General features: G+C 32.5%; 1 long non-coding RNA gene across 9 annotated transcripts; it reads left to right on the top strand.

The window, feature by feature from the left end:
- The first annotated feature begins 13,654 nt into the window (after window positions 1–13,654).
- LOC114167260 (uncharacterized) lies at window positions 13,655–17,672 on the top strand. Of its 9 annotated transcripts, none has more exons than XR_003600153.2 (6): window positions 13,656–14,283; window positions 15,037–15,109; window positions 15,740–16,493; window positions 16,570–16,778; window positions 16,980–17,158; window positions 17,241–17,672. It is a non-coding gene; the product is annotated as an uncharacterized LOC114167260 (long non-coding RNA). The 9 variants fall into 9 exon arrangements; XR_003600155.2 differs by having other exon boundaries at window positions 15,740–16,454; XR_003600157.2 differs by having other exon boundaries at window positions 15,740–16,417.
- Window positions 17,673–21,097: the final 3,425 nt, after the last annotated feature.

Genomic DNA, 21,097 nt, shown 5'->3' on the forward strand with positions numbered 1-21,097 from the left:
ACCTCGACTATCCAATCAAAAAAATTGTTTAATTTCTGCTTTCTTTGCCAGGTCTAATCTAGCGTGTGATAGACGAATATTTTATGTCAAAGTTAATATGACAGTAATCCCAAAGATAAGATGAGTTGACAGTGGCGTGAACAATATATGATCTTGTTCCTCCTAGAATAACTGGTAGTATTCGTCTGAAATCTCCACCAAAAACAATAACTTTTCCACCAAAAACTTTCCCATTTTTATTTTCTGTGTTCATTATATCATTCAATGTTCTATCAAGAGCTTCGAAGCAATATTTGTGTGCCATAGGTGTTTCATCCAAAATAATTAGATCAGACTGTTTTAATAATCGAGATAACTCAGAGCCTTGAAAAATGTTAGAAACTGAGTTATCTAAAGTAGGGACTGGGATTTTAAATTTGGAATGTGTTGTCCTTACTCCTGGTAGTAACAAAGAAGCTATTCCACTTGAAGCAACATTCAAGACAATTTTTCTTTTGGATCGTAGGGCAGATGAGAGTGTTTTCCACATGAATGTTTTTCCCTTGCCTCCATATCCATATAAAAAGAACATTCCTCCTTTGTTGTTGTTTATAGCCTCTAATACTTTTTCAAAGATTTCCTTTTATTCATCTATAAAATTAAACAAATATAAGTACTTGTATGAATATAGTTTGTATTGATTTATATATTAAATAACTTACTAGTTAAGGATTTGAAATTTGATTCGAAATTTGTATGTTCTTGAGCTGGGTCGTAATCCAATTCTGCATAAATCAGACTATTTCCAGTTTGAGAAGCTATAAAGTTGTCAGGATAAGGAATTCCTGAGAAGTCCCTCAAACTTCTTCTATATGATTTGAGTAGCTTTTCTATCTCAATCAATGTCAAATTTTGTAATTGTGCATCGTTTAGACGAAGATCTGGAAAACAGTCTTAGTGAATAAATTATCTAAGCTAATAGGAAACATGAATACAAAATTTGTTTTGTAGTATTACCTGGATTTCTTGCTATTCTTCTTTCATTGTACAAAATACCATCACAAAGGCATTTCCAAGTACTGTTCCAAATATTTTGAGGGTTGTTGACACTATTGTTGATCAAAATTGCTACAAACAATTCTCTTAAGTAGTGTTTAGAACCCCAGTCGTTGGCCTCCTTAATAGCTTATATGAATTCAGAATCATCAACTAGAAATCCTGATGGGAAGCAGGCTTCCCTGAAAGTTTGATATACTATGTTTTGAACAGTTCTAATATATGCATAGCATAATGGCCCTTTTACTACTGTTAACATTCTTCTTAAGTAGAAAAGTTTTCCTGTAGAGGGTGATATCCACAAAATTCTTCCAAGAGTGTTTCTTTTTTTCCTTGGTTTCCAACACCTATCTTTTTTGACACAAACAAACTTAGATACAAATTGACTGTAGGTTAGTTTCCTTGCCTCTAGATATTTCTTGTTGCATTTCATCCACCTTGTGAACATAGACTCAGTAATGCTTGGTTTCACAATGAGTTGGTCAATGATATCTCCATCTCTGAAATATATTTGATGCTCACCTGGTAAGTGAAAAAATAGTCTTTCAACAACTGGATTTCTTCCATGGATTGGAAATGCAAAAATTCTCCAACATGCCTCACATGGTGAGATATATCTATAGTCCACATATTGCTTTATCTCATCTACTGCTACACTTGTTGAAGGATTTGTCTGGTTAGGTACTATTATAGCTGTTATACTATCATATCCTTTGTTGATATACTTCAATAAGTACTTAATAAAAGTACTTCGGTTACACAACTCCACATTGATATGAGCCTGGTATTTTATTAACAGTTTGGGATTGTATGGCACTACAAACTGATTGTCCAATTCAATACCATTTTTGACAATATTTGCTCCATTATTTCTTCTTTTGTAATGTGGATAACCATCTTCACTTATAGCTGTTTTTTCTTGGAAATTTTTTGGATAAAATTGTGAGTTATTTTTTGTCTTTCATGCATGGTGATGATCTGTTTGCTAGTCCACATGGTCCATGAATCATGTTATCCATGACAGCTTTATACAATATTTGATTTTGTCGATTTGGAACCTCAACTGAGATCACATTTGTCAATACCCAATTTCGTTAGGACGAATAAATTTTATTTTCAAAAGAAAAACAAATAACAATAAAAAAATGTGAAACATTATTTTCTTCAAAAATTTTCAAACTTTAATTTTAAAAGAAAAAAAGGAAAAAAAAAGGAAGAGCCCTATTTGTTATTAATTATCGCACTCCTTTTCTTGAGCCTAACAACTCAACATATTTTCTACCCTTTGTTCTTGATAGGGACATTAGTGATATGATTCTAATAATTAGAAACAATATCTCTTCATATGGTTAGAATCAATATTATTAATTAGGATTGATTTTTGTGATCTGTTTTGTTAATGGTTAGAATCAATATTTTCGATGATTGATATTGTACTCTGATTTGCTATGATTTGATTTCCATAATGTGATGTTATCATGACCAATTTCTTCCTTATATTGTTCATTACAATTAAGGCTAGGATTGCATTGGGATTGCAATATATGAATATAAATATGCAGTTTGTCATATGAAAAAGGACCAAAAAAGAAGAAAATATTCTCTACACTTCCTCTTTCTTTCTCAATACCACTCACACCGTTACACCTCCTTTCTATCTCTTTTGGGGGGAAGAGCAAAATTCTTATTAGAGGAAGTAGGAAAAATAAGGAGAAAAGAGAAGATAGTTATAATGTAGGGAACAAAAGAGATTGAAAAAGAAGAGGAGGAACTAGAAAGTTTAAAAGGTATGTCAGTGCCAAATTTTTTTATTTATTTATTCCTAAAATTTCACTATATTTTGTTTTAATATTATACGCTTTTTCTCGCCTACTCTTGGGCTTCCTTTTTTATCTTATTCTAAAAATCATAACAAAAAATAGTTTTTTCATTTCTTTAGTGTTTGTCTAACACCAATTTTCAAAATTCTTTTTTTCTTCAAAAAATGTAAAACAATATATATAAAAAACTAAAATAAAAAAATATTTTCTTTGTTTAATTTTTAGTGTCTGTGCGACCACTCGCGTCGCATGACACCTATTTCCAAATAATTCAAATTTACAAAAACAAACATAAAAAAGGTTTTCAAAATTATAAAAAAATCAAATCAAAAAGTTTCTCAAATAGTTTTTCATAAATAACTATGTAACCCTGATTCTCCATTATGAATGGAGATACGTAGGAGCATGGATTAATTAATTAGAACATAAAGACTTACATGCTACAACTTTGCCCAAGATGTGCTTCTTTGTTACATCTTCTAGAAGTTGTTCAAATTTAATCTTGAATACTCTAGAAAGTATATCTGGACGGTCAGCTAGTGTTAAGTTCAACTGACCTAATAATTGCTTTATTTCGGGCCACTTTGGGTTACATGTAAATGTTATAAACAAATCTGGAAAACCAACATGTCCACAAATTGCCACACCATCAAAGTATAATTAATCTATAAACCTGCGACTCTCAACAAAAGTTGACGGCAAGACAATCCTCTTCCCTTTGCTTGGACCTTCATTCTCTTCATTCATACTATTTTGAGAAAGATTTTTGTACTTGTCAACTCTTAGTTTTGATTGATTGTTCCTGATGAAGGATAATCTTTCAGATTCTACCATGGTATATTCGTCCACAACAAATTGTTGAAATAGTCTTCTTGATCTTAACAGAGTACTCGCTTCACAATCTCTTATTTGTATGTGATAGCTAAACCATTCTCGTATTGTCAAGCGATTCCTTTTTTTTTTTTGTTGATAACAATGAGTCTCGGTGATGCACGTCATGCCTATATCCATCCTCACCATAAGGAAATAGTAATGGGTACTGAAATCCTAAGTAACTTGTGTGTAACTCATTTATTCTTTGCAATTTTCCACCTCTATTTTCCATGATGATATCTCTAGGAGAAGCAGTATCAACATCACCTACAATTAATGTTGCTACTTCAGAAATAATAGGAATATTATAAATTCTACCATCCTTACTCCTATTTGCTATGAGTCTTAGCTTCAAGTCATCATACGATTTGTCCTTGTATTTGTCTCTTGCCATTCTAAATGACTTTGCATGTACATTATGCATATCAAGCATGTTTGTTAGTTGTTCAACAATCTCAACATCTATACGATTTGAGTTCTTACAGCAATAATGGAATAAATTAATGTAAGTAGTTGTATATAATGAAAATTATAGTGTAAGCAGCTTTAATCTCTACACTACTAAAACAACTCATATTTTCTGCCAATTTTGTTTTGAAAATATTTTCGTAAGAAATACTTACAAATTTTGTTGTGAAAAAAAAATTGCAAGAAATTGCTACAAATTTTCTTGCAAAATATTTTGTATAAAACACTTTTCGCAACAAATTTTGTTGGAAATACTTGCAAATTTTATAATTTTGTAAGAAATGATTACCCACGAAGAAATTACCTGCCAATTAAAATTCTTAGAGAAAATGACAGAAAAAAAATCTTTTCTTGCAAATGTAATATGAGAATTTCTAGTAGTGCTACTTTCAAAATGTTCACCTTGAGGATTGGATCATATTATGTGTCTCGTTCTCAATATCATAGATATAAAGTTGTGCAAACTTCGGTACCTCTCCAATTGGTGGAAGGAGACTACATATTTTGTGACATGATTGACCTTATATTCTAAGATTTGGTGGTCCTTATCCATTGTTGATACTTCTATCAATTTCTGCCCCCGGCGAAGTAAAAACAATCATCATGTTATATATTCTTATATTTTGCTGATAATTCTTGGATTATTGAGATTCAATATCAGTAAGAAGATGATGCAACAGAGGAAGAGGTTCCTTTAGTAGTGGCAATTGAACTTTACCATTTTCATAACATAGTTATAACTTTGGAATGGAGCAATGTACTTTTTTCCTTATCCTTTCTTGATACCACATATGAGCTTTGCAATGTATACATTCATATATAGGTTGACCAATATCTCCATATACCTTAGACATGACATAATGATTTAGTAGAAATATATGAATACTTGATTATAGTAAGAAATAGGAATTCATAGGAGATATTACATCTTATTCAACTGATAAATCAATGAAATTGTCTTCAAATTCTTTTTCATCTTCAGAACTTGAACTTGAATGCATTGCAAAATCGTCTTACATATGATGATACGAATGTTAATAACAAACAATTTGAATATAATTTAATACATTAGGAGTTATAATCATAAACTGATTGATACCTTCCATTTGTGTATCGGGAGTATTGCTTTTGTAGTCATGAAATATACCTTTCAAAGGAGTTGTTCCTTCTGTTGCAACATCAAACCTATTAATTAGGTTGGTACGATGACTAATATTATATGGGATTGTATTTAATATATCAATACCTACTGAGGGGATATTTGTGGTGCTTGGAGTGTTTCCCACCAAGGAGTTGAGGAAGAGGGTTCATTGAGTGCACTTAAAGTAATATCTGACAGTGGCCTGTTGTATATCCTTGGTTGTGTATGTTGATTTGGTGTACACTGATTCTGTGTAGATCTACATCTTTTTTTAATAATCAAGTTTCTCCTTTTCAATCTTACCAAAGCACAATAATTTGTTTTCTTGGCTTTTTGTTTATGAAAAACACTGTTTTGCAATGTTCCTTCATCTTCAGTACTTGAATTCGAGTGCATTGAATATTCTATTTAACTATGGTTATGCAATGTTAATACAAAAGTTAGTTGAGTAAGATTTCATTCAAATTGTAAGTGTAAATCAGTTGTTAACATGTACCTTCCCTTTCGTAGAATTTTCAATTGACAGGTACTTTGAGAAGGTGAGGATCCCACTGCAATAGTGTAATACCTACTTCTCTTTTCAATAAGAATTTTTTCCTTTTCAATCTTGCCAAAGCACAACTATGCTTATTCTTCTGATTCTGATTATCCATAAAGACTATAGAAAGGTAGAAATGCATGATATATTTAATAAGTTGTAAGAATATATCAAATATTTTGTGAGTAGATGAATTGCAAAATATACATATAGATTACAGTAGATGAAATGCAAAATGAAGACAACATATTAAATGAATAATGTTATAAAAGATTTCATGGACATTGTTTTGTATCTATAAAAGGCAAGAATTAAGTTAGGAAGAATCTGTTTATGTTGATTATATATCAGTTTGGAATGTATACTTTTTTAAAATCGAAAGCATGTATTGAGTTTAATAGGGTTAACCTGAAGTCTTCTGCATTTAGATATCAGCTATTGTCATACATTGTTTTGGATGCAGCGAGACTACAATATTTACTTCCATGTTTGAAAGAATTCCTAGCTTTTCTTTTTCGTCTTCAACTTACGTGTTCTAGTTTAATTTTGCATAAACCATATTTCGTCAAATTTATTCACTGATAATGGCGAGAATAAATAAATATTTGCAATTTATTTATTTTATATATTTCATATTGAAGTTTATTTTTATTCAGGTCTGAGATTTGATCGTAAGATTTGTAATGATGAATTGTTATTATGAATGGGTTAAAAGATTTAATTTAAATATTTTATTTAGCTTATAATTAATGCCCTTCAATTTATGTCAGAAAAGTTATGTCATGTGATCTAGTTTTGATTTGATTTTATTTCTTTTAAACGTCATATTGTCCAATTTCTTTTTAAGAATTATTAATAGGAAAATGATATTTTAACCCACTTTTTTTGACCCATTTTTAACCCATTGCTTTAATCACCATTAGATCATCTTTTTTTATTCTTTTTAGTGATGTGATGTGATGATCTAATGGTGATTGAAGTGGTGGGTTAAAAGTGGGTCAAAAAAAGTAGGTTAAAGTATCATTGTCGTTATTAATATAACATATTGAGTTATGTTTGGTATGTTCAATGCTATAAATTGCGAGACTTCTTCAAACATCACGGATTCAAGTGGTTTGGAGACTTCCAGTTACCAACATCCCACTCTACAAGGCTCTAGAAACTTCCATTCGACAACACCATGAGGAGTGCGTCTGGGCTTAATTTTCGCAACTGGTTTCAACAATCAGTGGGCAGTTTAAAACCTCTAAAGGTAAGGTTATCATTCCTTCTTCTCTATTTCTATTATACATCTTATTTGCATGAGTTCTCTTTGTTGAAATCGTATGTTGTGCTTGCCATTATCTGATTATGGAATATTTTTTTACATGTTGACTGTTTGAGTTCTGGACTTAGGATGATGTTTGTTAAATTTATGCATTTCTTACTTTAGGGTTTCAAATTTCATCTCACTGTTCAAAGTCAACTTGCTTTTAATATGATCTTCTATATTTGATACTAAGATTTGTAAGTACAGGTGGTTGTGCAATTTCAAAATTGTTTGCTGCATTACTAGGCTGAAGGTTTAGTCAATGGTTCGAATTTGTTTAGAGATCCAAATGGCAACCTCCTGACTATGGAGTTTGATGGAACACATGCACCCATAAAATCGTTTTCTGCTGCTACCAGTATCGAGTTCTATGGTCTGCAATCAAGGCATTTCATAGTTAACCAATGGTTAGAATTTTTAATGATGATTGGGTTGAGATGGAGTATCCACTCCCTAAGGACATGAAAAATCCTGATGAACCATTGGTTTCGCCTCATTTCTTCCATTGCTTCACTACTTCGTTGCAGATCAATAAGGTATATGGTTGGTTTTGATGATCAATTCAGTTTCATCATACTTGGTTGGTAAAATATTGTTAATTTGGCTAACTCAGTGTATTAATTTTGTTCGTATGCTGGATAGTTTGGATTTTCAAATTCTGGGATATAGTTGGGGTAAGGAATTTGAACCTGGGTAAGTGAAATTAATAGACCCTAAGAGACATGTATGCTATTGTAGGACTAAGAGAAATGAGGTGGGTAGAATCCATATCAGTAGCGGGATTTTGAACATGATTCATTTTGTGACATATTACAAACTTAAATTTGGGAAGATGTATAGTGGTAATATTCTATATGGATGTTTTATGATTGCCTATATTTTGGTGATATTTGTACTTACAGGCCACTTGATATTGCAATATATAAATTGAATAGATATATAATTTAATCTTATATAGTCAAATAAGCATATATTTATATAATGGCATTTGTTCTTTATACTCATTTTTATATCAATGTAACAATAAACGTATGTATGCGAAAAGTTAAAGTTCAAAAACGAAGTTAAAGTTAGATAGAATAAACTTATACTTTGTTTAATACATTAAAATATTCTAATTTACGTTCGAAAAAATTAAATTTCAAAATTATATAAGTGACAGTAGACATCATGGCTGGATTTGTAATATCACAATAAAGAAACACTAAAGGAATTAGTAAAGAAACAATAATATAAAATTAATTAATATTAAAAAAAACACGAAAGTTAAAATTAACAAATCAGACAATTTAAATTATTTAGTCTTTACTTATTTCAAATTGTGAAAGACTTATAATATAAATATAAATGTAGAAGTATCCAAAATATAACAACAACCGAAAGGCAAAGGGCTGAAAACAAATGCTACCAATTCTATTTCTTAGTTGGGAAACTTTTTTACAGAGTACTCTCACAACAAATCAATGACTTCCAGTTTTACTGTTTGTCATGTTGGGTTTATAAATCACAATAGCTTTTTATATAATACTACATCAAATGTTCTGAGTATAAAATTGATTTAGGAAAACAAAGAAAAGATTCATGTACAAATATTAGATTAGACCAGCATTAGTATTAATGAGACCTGTAATAGAAAAGGTTGCATATAAGTAGTAAACTATTAATGAGGAATAACAATTTAAAGCTTCACTACTTATATAATTTAAACCTTCTAAAATGTTAAATTTTTCAACGCAAGTACTTATATATACAAAACAGAAGCTTCCAAAAGGGTAAACATTATGAAGTCCTTATAAGTTAAAGCTTCCAAAACAGTGAACTACTTATATACAAAACTGATTTACAGATTCGTCAATATTCATTTCTCCTTCTTGATCACTTTGGTCGTCTTAGTAGTTGATAATTGTCTTGATTGTTCCTCTTGTGACATGTCATCATCATTGGTCGATTCAGTGGATAATCTTTTTACAGGTGTTCTATAAACTTATGAATGAGGATCATGGTCTGTTGTACATGAGAGATTATTCTACATAAGCACAAATGCGCAGTTTATAAATATGAAAACTGTGAAAATATTAGAAGTAGAACTATTGGTATAAATAACCAAATTTAATTATGGTAAATACTTACAATAAAACTATTAGTATCAACACTTAAATCACATATCCTTTTCGAGCTAAAATCTGCAATCTGTATAATGAAATACATACAGTCAAAATTAGCAAATAATAAAAATAGAAATCATATCAATACTTACAATTTGGTTGTCATTGGAGGTTGGAACATGACAATCAATTTTGTGGCTGTCATCTACACATTGTTCAAGAACTACATCAGAAGTACTTTTCTTACTTATGTGTACAACCTGTTACAAACTACATACACTACCAATTAGCAAAACATACCATAAAATTGAATAGTGCATTATTAACCATTACCAACTTTAGCAGTATTTACCTCATTATTCCGGAATTGATCTTAAAACACTAATATAAATAAAAAATTATAATCGATCATTAAATTTGTCACTAATTAAATAGAGAGTAATTTAGTAACTAAGTTATTTTGGTAGACAAAGCTTAGGTAACTAATTTTTAGTTTCTTTATTTAAAACTTAAAAATCTCAATTTCTTGGTTCCAACTTAAAAATATTGGAAAAACAAAAAACAAAAAGGTTTAATTATGTCTTGGTCCCATCTTTATAACAAAATCTCAATTTAGTTCTTCTATTTTTTTTTTATCTATTTTTTTTTTCATTTAGAGTGACCACATGTAATCTTAATTAGACAGTAGAAGTTGAGATGAATTGAACGATAATTTTTTTTATAATTTTATAAAATTTTTAACTCATTTTCTTTTATATATTTTTAAGAAAATTAAAGTTAATCATTCAACAGAACTTACATGACTTTTGTCAGAAAATAATTACTTAGCATTTTAGATCCTAATTAAATAAAAAATTGTTTTTTGAACGGTTTAAGTGGTAGTGTGTTTAATATCAATACTCATAAGTTAATTAATAGTTATTGAACAAATACGAGAAACCAATCTATATCTCATTAATATACGAGAAACGATACATTAATTGTATAATTTTGTTTTTCCATTTCTATTTCTATAAAATATTTAATCTCTATTTTTAATTTATAATATTCCTTTTAAGATAAATAAATATATTCAATCAAGTAATACTAACTATTTCATATATCAACATCAACTTTCAAATTATCGTTTCACAATTTTGAGAAAGCAATAAAACAAAAATTCAATGTTCGACATCAACAAATATAGATTTCTAGTTAAAATTGTATCATCAACAAAAACATTTAATGCAATTAGAGATTAAAAATGTAAGGCCCAGTTTCATTTCTTTGCCCTAATGCTTAAGGGTTGGCCTTAATCTGTTGGGCCTAAAGACTGGCCCATAGGGTGCTAAGGCCTTAAAGCTGCTAGGATTTTCCTTTCAGCCTCACTTTGGCAATCTGAACCTAAACACTGCCTCCCTTCCGTTTCAGAGCTCTGCTAGGGTTAGCCGTCAACCCTCTCCAAGCGAACTTCGACTTTTCCACTCCATGTAAGTTGTTCCTGAACTCGTAGTAGCCTTCCTCTAACTCTATAGTGGCGTTCCCTTGAGACTCATTTCAATAACCCGTTCTGCTCTATTTCTTGGTTTCCTTCCAGCCACTTATTTCGTTCCTAGAGTTGCTGCGTTCTTACGTTCTGTGTCGGGGGCGCGTCGGGATATCCTACTAGCTTATTTCCAGGTAAGGGAAGCTAGAACCCTCTATTTGTGTGATGCATTTTCTGTGGTTGTGTGTTTGTATCGTGATTGGTTGAAATTGCATGTTGTTGTGAACGTATGAGATGGTTGGAAATATTATTGGGTATGGAAATATAGCTGATGCAGGATGAACAATGGCGTGACCTGTTATTCTCGCCCAAGCGACTTGGTCTCGCCTAAGCGAGACTTGCAGAGAACCAACCTCGGCTCGTGCTCGAGCTCTCGCTCAGGCGGAGGGTCTTAGTTTTGAGCAAGGTGCTATCTCGCTCAGGCGAGAGACGCTTGCCTAAGCGAGCTCGCGTGGGAGTTCGAGGTTGGGTCGCTGCAGTTGCAGCGCAGGCGAGGGACCTCATTTTTGGGCGAGGAGTGGGCTTGCTCAGGCGAGGGAGGGCTCGCCTAAGCGAGTACGTGAGAAACACTCCATTTACCTCTGTTGCGATCTCGCCTACGTGAGGGCCTGTCGCTTGAGCGAGGGAACCCCTCTCGCCTGAGCGAGGGCTTCTGGCCTAAGCGATAGTTGGGCGAGAGGATGTGTGGGTACTGTTTCAATCTTTGTTTTGGGTATTAAATACATGCTTGGTTGTATTGCTATGCCAAAGTATGAAATGAATGAATATGCATGAAATGGGAGGGTGTGTGAGTTGTGAATGATGAACTTGTATAAATTCTTGTCATGTGATGAATATGAGATTGGTTGGTTATGAATGTGACATGGTAATGAGATGAGTTGAAACCCTATATTCATGGGTGGAGTACGACAAGTTGGTATGGATTTGACCTGGAACACGAAAGAGGATTGGTTATAAGGGTTGGCATGATATATATACATGCATGCTAAATATTACTTGGTTGTGTGAACATAATTTGGTCCGTGTCAGTGCGTAATCCTTGGGATCTCTTGGTGAGATTCTCAAGGTCGTGCTTCAGTGGTCGGGACGTAATTCCATGACCCCTGTTAGTGGGTGTCCATGGTGGTGCCCCATCTATATAACTTGGTAAGGATTGCATCCTGACACTCTAAGGAGTCAGTTAGTCTCACTTAAAGCGGACTGACTCCTATGGTGAGAGTAGCAGGAGGCCTGAAACTCATTAAGGGCTAACCTTGTGTGTGAGGGAATTGATTCATTGTAACACTTGTAACATACAGCTCGGGGGTGAGCAGAGGTATCCACCACAAGTGCAAGCATCCGTTGAATCCGACCAGGTTATATGTATCCGGATGAGTCGAGTCGAGTCTTGGTGTATTGTTTGAGAAGTCATGACATGCTTGGTTGATATGTGTGCATTGGATTGTGAAAATATATTTGACTGTATTGATGGAATCTTTTTGGCTCTAGCTTACCCTTTCTTGTTTGAATGCCTTGTATGTTATCCTTCTACTTTTGCGATGATCATCAATTTATTGATGGGAGCAGATGCGAGAGGTACTCGTGGTAAGGGAGAGAGGATTCTGCTGCGTAGTCCACTTGGGCTGGACTTGATGTTTATTGTTGGGCTCTTCTTTAGGGTTATGGCCCATGTATCAGTTTAACTTTTAATTTCTTTATGTTCCTCTTAAACTTTATAACTTGTTTTCCTGTGGCACCGTGGTGTGCATTGAGTTGTAAGGAGTTAAGTTTAAAACTCCAGGACTGCGCTATTACGTTACCTTGTGCAACGTTTCTGTTAATTATGTTTGTTGATTAAACGAGACGTTACAAAAAAAATATCTATAACCAAGTTGGATAATATTCCTTTTAAGATAAATAAATATATTCAATCAAATAATACTAACTATTTCATATATCAACATCATCTTTCAAATTATCGTTTCACAATTTTGAGAAAGCAATAAAACAAAAATCAATGTTCGACATCAACAAATATAGATTTCTAGTTAAAATTGTATCATCAACAAAAACATTTAATGAAGTTAGAGATTAAAAAAAATCTATAACCAAGTTGGATAAAATTCACAATCAATAGTTGAAATTCAGAAATATTAATTACCTTTATTAACCAATATTTTAACATCCATTAATAAAGAGGAAATTGAGTATGAATATTATATTATTTGTATATGTGGATATATATTATCTATAAAAAATTAAAATTAAAATTCAATTTTATTAAATAAAATTTAATTAAAATTAAAATTTAATTTATATTTTATTAAATTATATTTATATTTATTTTTATTTGTAATTTCATTTAAATTTAATTTTAAAAATTTATAAAATATTTTTTTTTTAAATATTGGTAAATATCTACTAATAACGGGTGATTTTGAAATATATATATATATATATATTTATTTATTTATTCTTAATATTTATATTTATATTATCTATTAAAAAAGATAAATATTTATATATTTTAATAAATAAATGAAATTCTGTCTAAGATATTTATTTATTTCGGTAAATAAATATTTATCTAGATATCTATCTATTATATATTTATATATCAGTACAAAAAAAATTAATTATAACTGAGGTTTATTATCATGGGTTATTATAACCTCTTGCAAAAATTATACATAATTGGGGTTTATCTTAAACCTTTGGTAAATGTCCAGAGTTTTAAAAAAACCGTACCAAATTTCATATTTTTATTTTATTTTTTATATTTACTTTTCCTCTTTTCTCACTTTTCGTCTTACCTCTCTTTTAATTTTGTTCTATACTATTAATTTTCGTTCCTTCCCTCTTTTTCTCACTTTTCGTCTTCCCTCTCTTTTATTTGTTTCGTGTACAATTGATTTTCATTCCTAGAATATCCTACCTCTTTAATCTCATCTTCCTATACGAAGAACATAAATTTCTCTCATCATTTGAAAAAAATTCTCCATCTCCTCTTTCTTATGCATTTACTAAACACTAAGTATCCCGATCCCTAATTCCTTTGCCCTTGATTTTTCCCAAATTTCTTTGCCTAACTCTCACTAGGCATTCATGAGGAGGTTCACAAGCGGTATACTACGCAGTAGAAGCTCTCCACCCTGACGATGACTTGGTTGTTCGACTCTGATTGATTCCGCTGTGTAGGCGTCGTCTGCCTTGGAGTGCTTGTTAGCCGCGAGGGAGAATCCGAGCCAGGTGTTGATGTCGGGGGCGTCATCTTCCACCACCGTCGTAGGTCTCTTCAGCCTCGATGGTCGCCTCCTCACAGCCCGCCCTAGCCCCAAGGTTGTCGATCTATAGACCATTGCAAAGAAGTTGATTTTGGTGACTGGCGTTTAAGGATTTGGAGGATCGAAAAGCTTGGTGAAGAAGATTGACATAAAAGGCGTTAAGAAAATGGTTGATGAGGGAAAATTCTTCACTTCCTTTGAAATTGGTATTTTCGCTCGTTCACTTCCTTTGAAAATTGTGCATAATAATAATAGGTAGTTATTGGAAGTTATTAGTTCATAATAATAGGTATCCAATGTTTTGCATTCCTTTCTATAATAATCTGTAAACCAGAATTCTTTAGGCAGAAAGCTTTTATAATGCATTATCAGGAACACTTATTTTGCATTATCATGTAAATTTGGATTGGTTTACTCGATTTCTTGATTTGCAGCTACTATAGTCCTGTTTTACTTGCTAATATCAATTACATAGATTAACTTATCGTTGTCATAGTGTCATAGACTTGTGACTTACAGATGAAATTGGAGATAATTTGTAAGGTGGCTTTACATTAGTTGGCTCTAATTTTGATAATAAGTCCCTATGTTCATGAAATTGGGGGCTTTAAATTAGTTGAATCTAGTTTTGATAATAAATCCCTATGTCCATAGAATTGGCATTATGGTGAATTAGGAAGTGAGTTTAAGTGTAATTATTCCTTTGGTTTGTAAGGTGAAAATTACCTCTATTTATATTTTGTAAGGTGAAAATTGCCTCTTTATATTTTTAATAGAGGTTTTGTAAATTTTTTCTAAATTACTAATGAAAGAGTAGTTTCCTTTTATGATATCTAAGTAATTCTTCAAGATCTTGCAGTTCTAACAGGAGGAGCAGTAAATTTACTGTTTTGAGGTTACTACTGCATTAAATCTTATTTTGTTAACTTATTAGTGATACATTTTCTGAATCCCAATAGCTTATCACTGAAGAACTTGGTTTGAAGCTTGGAAAAGTGGATTTGGATATGCTTGGCACTTGCAAAGAGAAAGGTAAGAATTTAGCTTTATTTGTAAAACATTTGAATGCATTATAGTACTTTTGATGTTGTTTATTGATTCTGGTTGAGGATGTTGAATCTCCTGTAGCAACTCACTTATTTGATATTATAATATACTTTTGTTGTGTTCTCTGTCACTTGTGCAAGCAAAACATGCTCCAAGATTTTTCTACTCATTGTACTATATGAATTGATATTCGTAGGATCTATGTTGTTTTAAGAACTGCAAAAATGCATAATTACATACAATGTTTCCTTCAGAATTCTATAGTTGATAACTACTTAGTACTAACTAACTGAATGAGTAATGTTCTAGCTATATGAGATAAGTGTACTTTTTACTTGATATAACTATAAAATGCATAATTACATGTATAACTTCAACTTATTTATCAATGAATTGGTATGCAGAAAAAGAAGTAAAAAGTAACATAAAGATACGAAGGTTAAAAAGTAACTTTTAAAAATTGCCTGTATGAAGTGTGCCATAAATATATGGGGTAGAATTGATTAATTTTTTTAATTATATTCTTCATGCATTTTTTAGATATGTTTTTAGTTAAACACATGTTTTTTATGTGTATATGTGATGGAGTGTGATGACTCTTATAAATTATAGCAGGCTTTGTATTTGGTCTACCTTGGAGGAGTTATTCTAGTATCTTCATTTCTTTCGTGATGCAGCTCTACGGAACACCATCTGCTGAATTGGGCATGCTATTCTTCAGGCTCTGACTCGGTACTTCCAGACTCAGAGTATGATCTTTCCCATGGTTTTCAGCTCAATTACCTCACTGTGTTTGCATGTTCCTATTTGTTGGGGTCTGGTTTTTACGTTGGGCTTAGGACACGTTAGAGCTGCGTTAGCCATTGGAGTTTCTTATTGGTTAAGTGTGGTTTGGCTTGCAATATACATACTTTACTTCCCGGCTTGTCAAAAAACCAAGATTGTGTTTTCTTGTAGTGCTTTACTTTGCATTCCAGATTTCTTGAAATTAGTTATCCCTTCAGGACTCATGTTTTGGTAAATATGACTTTGCATCAATGCTTTTTCTTCATCTATTTTTCTTCTCTGCTAATTGCGTTTTTCATTACTCTCTGCAATTTTGAATGGTGGTCTTTTGAGGTGCTAACTTTACTTGTAGGGCTTTTGCCTAATCCCCAACTTGAAACCGCAGTACTCTTAGTCTGGTGGGTGGAATCAATTTCTCCTCCTTTAATAACTCTGATGTCACCCATGCAGCCTTAACGCTACTACCTTACACTACTTCGTTCCTTACGCTGTTGGAGCTTCTACAAGGTTCAGTTGTTTTCATGTTGTGTTGAGCCTTATGAAGGTTAAGTTTAAGCTTGAGTAAATAAAACCCTGTCTTTCAGTGAGTAATTCTTGAACAGAAAGCGAATCTTTGTCATCAAGAACATACTTTGTAATTTGTGGTGTTTGTTTTGCAGCACTCGGGTTTCAAATAAACTAGGTGCAGGAAATCCAAAAACAACCAAAGGTGTTGTGCGTGTGGTTGTGATTCTTGTGGTTGCAGAGGCAGTTATTGTGAGCACAGTGTTCTTCAGTTGCCGACATATATTAGTATACGCATATACGCATATAGCAATGACATATATTGCCAACATTATTTGGCTGCCATTGCTGCATACTATGCCAGGTACATTCCTATTCTCATGCTTCTCTTGGTTACCTTTGATAAGTAATCTTGACAACTATTTTGACAGTGAAAAGGGAAGATGTGAAAAATGGTGGTTCCCCCTTTACTGATAAAAAAACTATTCGTTTCTGCAGCTGTAAAAGAATTTTTGTTTTATGTTCGTTGTGTTCTTATTTATTATAACTTCTCCGTCTTTCTCAGGGAGGTGGAGGCGGGGTTGATGGAGTACAAGCCAAATATAATCATCAACGTCCATCCCTTGATGCAGCATATTCCATTGTGGGTTTTGAAATATTGATCAGAGGGCTGGACCAGGTACGATAGCGGAAGCATTGATCAGAGGACTTCCCATAATTCTCGACAACTATATCCCAAGACAGGTGAGTGGTTAAATTGGGTTTTCTTCTATTATTTCTATTGTTCCATGTTGATTATGAGATGTTAGTGTGGTAAAAACTTCAGGAGAAGGGTAACGTGTCGTACGTGGTTGACAATGAAGCTGGTGTGTTCACGCGTAGTCCTAAGGAAACAACAAAAATGGTGGCAGAATGGTTCACCACGAAATCAGATGAGCTGAAAAGAATGTCAGAGAAAGCACTTAAATTAGCACAACCAGAGGCGGTGTTTGACATCATGAGGGACATTGATGAACTTGCTAGGCAACGAGAGCCACCAAATCTTACTAGCCTAATTTAATTCATTATTTGTGCTTCTTTCATGGTAGCTTTCTTCCATTTAGAATTCACTTGTACAGTTAGCTCTATTTATTTATATCATTCTTTATCTATGCTAAGATTCAATTGTAGTAAACAAGTATGCTTGTGTGGTTGTGAGGAGATGCTTTGCCTATAACTGCAAGAATGTTTGAATTCTACACTAGATTTTTTTTTTCAATTTTTTTTTTTCATAATTCTATCTAACGGTCAATTTTGGCCTAGTAGGGGGCTTCTTTACCGTGCGATACCATAAGACAAATCATTATCGTATTTAACTAGGATTTTTAGATTTATCGGGTTCTTGAACCAAAAAAAAAAGCATTGGTGTAGATTTTCAACTTTAAGAAGCATAACTCATTTAGCTTGACTTAAAATGAAGAAAATTATATCTTTATTATAAGCATGAAAATGTTGGAATCACATTAAAAAAAGTGAGATATTATAGACGTGCAATCTATATTTTGTGCCTGGCTGGCTCCTAAGATATCACAGGCTTTCCGTCTCTAATGTCTGCATGTCTTGGTTGTCCTCTATTATAACTTTATTGCATTAATCATAATAAGGATTTTAATTAGTAGGAATATATTATAAAACAAGGAAAACAAACTACTAGAAAATTTGTCCAATTACCTGCCGGTAAATACCAGAGGTTCTAGAACTGCTGGTAGATACCAGGGGTTTCAGAATCACCGGTAGATACTTGGGATTTCAGAACTGCTGGTAAATACCAGGAGTTTCAAAACTGCCGGTATATACCAGGGGTTTCAAAACCGCCAGTAAGTGTTGCTTTACCAGGGGTTAGTCAAAATCGCCGGTAATATATTAAAGATGCTGGTTTTTTTAAAAGAAAAGCAAACCGCGAGTAACACCTTTAGCGGAGGTTAAAACCTCCGGAAATGCCAAAAATAACTCCTATTAAAAATAATTTTTCTTGTAGTGTATTCTATTTCCTTACGTAAATGTTTATCTATTTTAAATCGATATATATATATATATATATATATATATATATATATATATATATATATATATATATATATATAATCTATTTAAATAAATATCAATTTATCTATTTACATTAACAAACAAATAGATAGATAAATATACGGTAGAAAGATAGATAAGAAATTTAAATGATAATAAAGACTTCAAATTTAGTTAGAAAATAATAAAGTTAAAAATTTTATATTTGTCTTCTCCATTCTAGTATAAAAGTAGTATATTTTACACTACATCATCATTTTGTTTTTTGATCCTAGAGTTTGATACTAGAGCACAAAAATAGTGCGTTGTATTTTTGATTGTGTGACTACAATATTCCTGTTTTATTTGATTTTACTTGGAAGATTCCTATTCAAAATATTTTGTTAAACACGTGTAAATGTGTGATTCTCAATGACTTCTAGAACGAATAACATTTCTCAGCCTTTAGTTGCCTTCCTTGTGGAACAATATTTATGCTGCAACCAATTTTACCAAACAAGGGCCACCTTTTGAAGTGAAGCTTTGCCACTCTATTCCACTCAACCATCAAACACGGTTATTCATCGTATTTTTTCTATTTTTTTCTTGTTTTTGGCTTTCCAATTTCACAAATGAATTGATGTTCTTTCTTCCAAGTATGTATGAAACCCAAGTGTAAGTCTAAATTTTATATTGAATAAAAATAAGGGAGTTGAACATCATATAAGTAAGAAAACATATATACTTATTGTCTTAAGGTTTTGAGTTAGAGTGATGTAAATTCATTATATGGGTTGAGTTCATGTTTCAATTGTGTTTTATCTTTTTAGTAAATCCTTTTCAAAACTTATCACACTCTTCTCATTAATTTTGTTTTGTTGGTGCTCAGAATTTATGAGTTTGGAGGAGATACTAAATCAATACAAAGCTTTCTTTCAGTTCTCTCTCTTTGCGTGATCTTAACATTTAGCAAAAATACAAGTTACTAAAAATAGTATATTTGAAATTTTCTCATGATAGCTTATCATAACCAATAAAGTTTTCAAATTCTTTGGTCTAAGCTTTTAATTATATTATTCTTCTTTAGTCTAAGCCTTTGAGATAGATGGTTTATACGTTAGAAGGTCCTTAATAAGACTCCTTAAGTTAGTTATTACCCTATTTCAATGGTTTTTCCAATGTAGTAAAGGGTTTTGGTCGTAGTTATTTTGGCTATGTGACTTCAGTTCTTTACCCGAGGCATATCATGGCGAGGTAGGAAAGGGTAGCCTTCCACATTATGACTTTGGTTGGTTCTATAGAACTGAAGCATAATACCCTTTTTAATTTATAAGTCCAATTTAACTTGACCCAACCTTCCTCTCAAAGTTCAATTGTAAAAAAAAAATGATGACAAAATACAAAAGAATCCCTCTTGTCAATATACCGAACAAAAAGAGTCCAATTGGGGAAAATTCTTTCAATCCAATCTTTTCCATTCAATCCTACCATAGCATTCCCTTACACAATAAAATCGGGGCAATCTTACGAACCATGCACATGTTTTTTCCACGAACATGAACATGTCCAATCCATTGGAGAAATACATCAAAGGCAAAGATTCCTTCACAAATTCACTCAGCCTTCTATAATTTTTTCTCCATCTATCACCCATCCCCATGCCCAAGCATATGTGAGTTGTACAATATGAAAAAACGAAGAGTTAAATTCATAGCTCCCATGCATGAACTTGCAATAAAATAAGGAGAACGAACAATCAAGCTTTTTGTTAAACATTCATGCATTCATGCATTTTGACTCCTTGATCTAGACTCGAAGGTTTCAAACACCTTGTGTTGTATTATAAAAATAAAATAATAAAAATAACTTTTCAAGCATTCATAAGTGGGTAAGTATAACCATGCATCATGCAATTTCGAAAGCAAAAAAAAGAGAATATAACATATGAATGTTCAAAACATGAATCATTGTTGATGTGACCCCAATAAGGCTTATAGCATTAGGCCATTCCTTTTAATTTCTTTTATTTTAATTAAATAAAGGTTGATTCTTGTTCCTGCAGAGGACAAATAAGATAAGTTAGGCACAAGTGTCACCTTACCATGTAGTTCGTTATCTCTTCAGTTGACCTCTTCCCGGCTGATACATGTCAGGTTGAACCCAGGAGGGGTTACCTGCAGAAGAGTCTCCGAAGCTCAAGTAAGTCAAAGCTCTCAGAGAGTCAAATCAGTGATTAATGAATGCGTACCTTTAATTATTGGGGTCCACATGCATTTATAGAGCATTAATGATGTCTGATTACCTCATGGGCCGGGCCTTAACTTGGGTTATGGCTTGGGCCATGAGTGGGCTTGGGCCCTAACCCAGGCCCTTAAGACCTATTGAATGTGGGGGCTTCTATTTTCACTAAGTTTATTGGAGTTGTCGGCCTAGACTCTAATCTTATCGAGTCTGCTGTCCGCTGGAGTAGCCGGCTTGGACCGATTACTTACCTTGACGACTTACATTGGTTATACGAGGTGTAGGTTATTCTTCTATATATATAAGTTGAAAACGGTATAAGTTAGGCTAACTCGGCCTAGGCTGAATACTTGGCTGCCTTGATATATGCATTGTTTGCTTATATGGTCGAGTTTGGCT

Source organism: Vigna unguiculata, chromosome 10 (assembly GCF_037176805.1).
Source record: "Vigna unguiculata cultivar grain cowpea cultivar isolate G323 ecotype 2 chromosome 10, ASM3717680v1, whole genome shotgun sequence".
Taxonomy (NCBI): domain Eukaryota; kingdom Viridiplantae; phylum Streptophyta; class Magnoliopsida; order Fabales; family Fabaceae; genus Vigna; species Vigna unguiculata.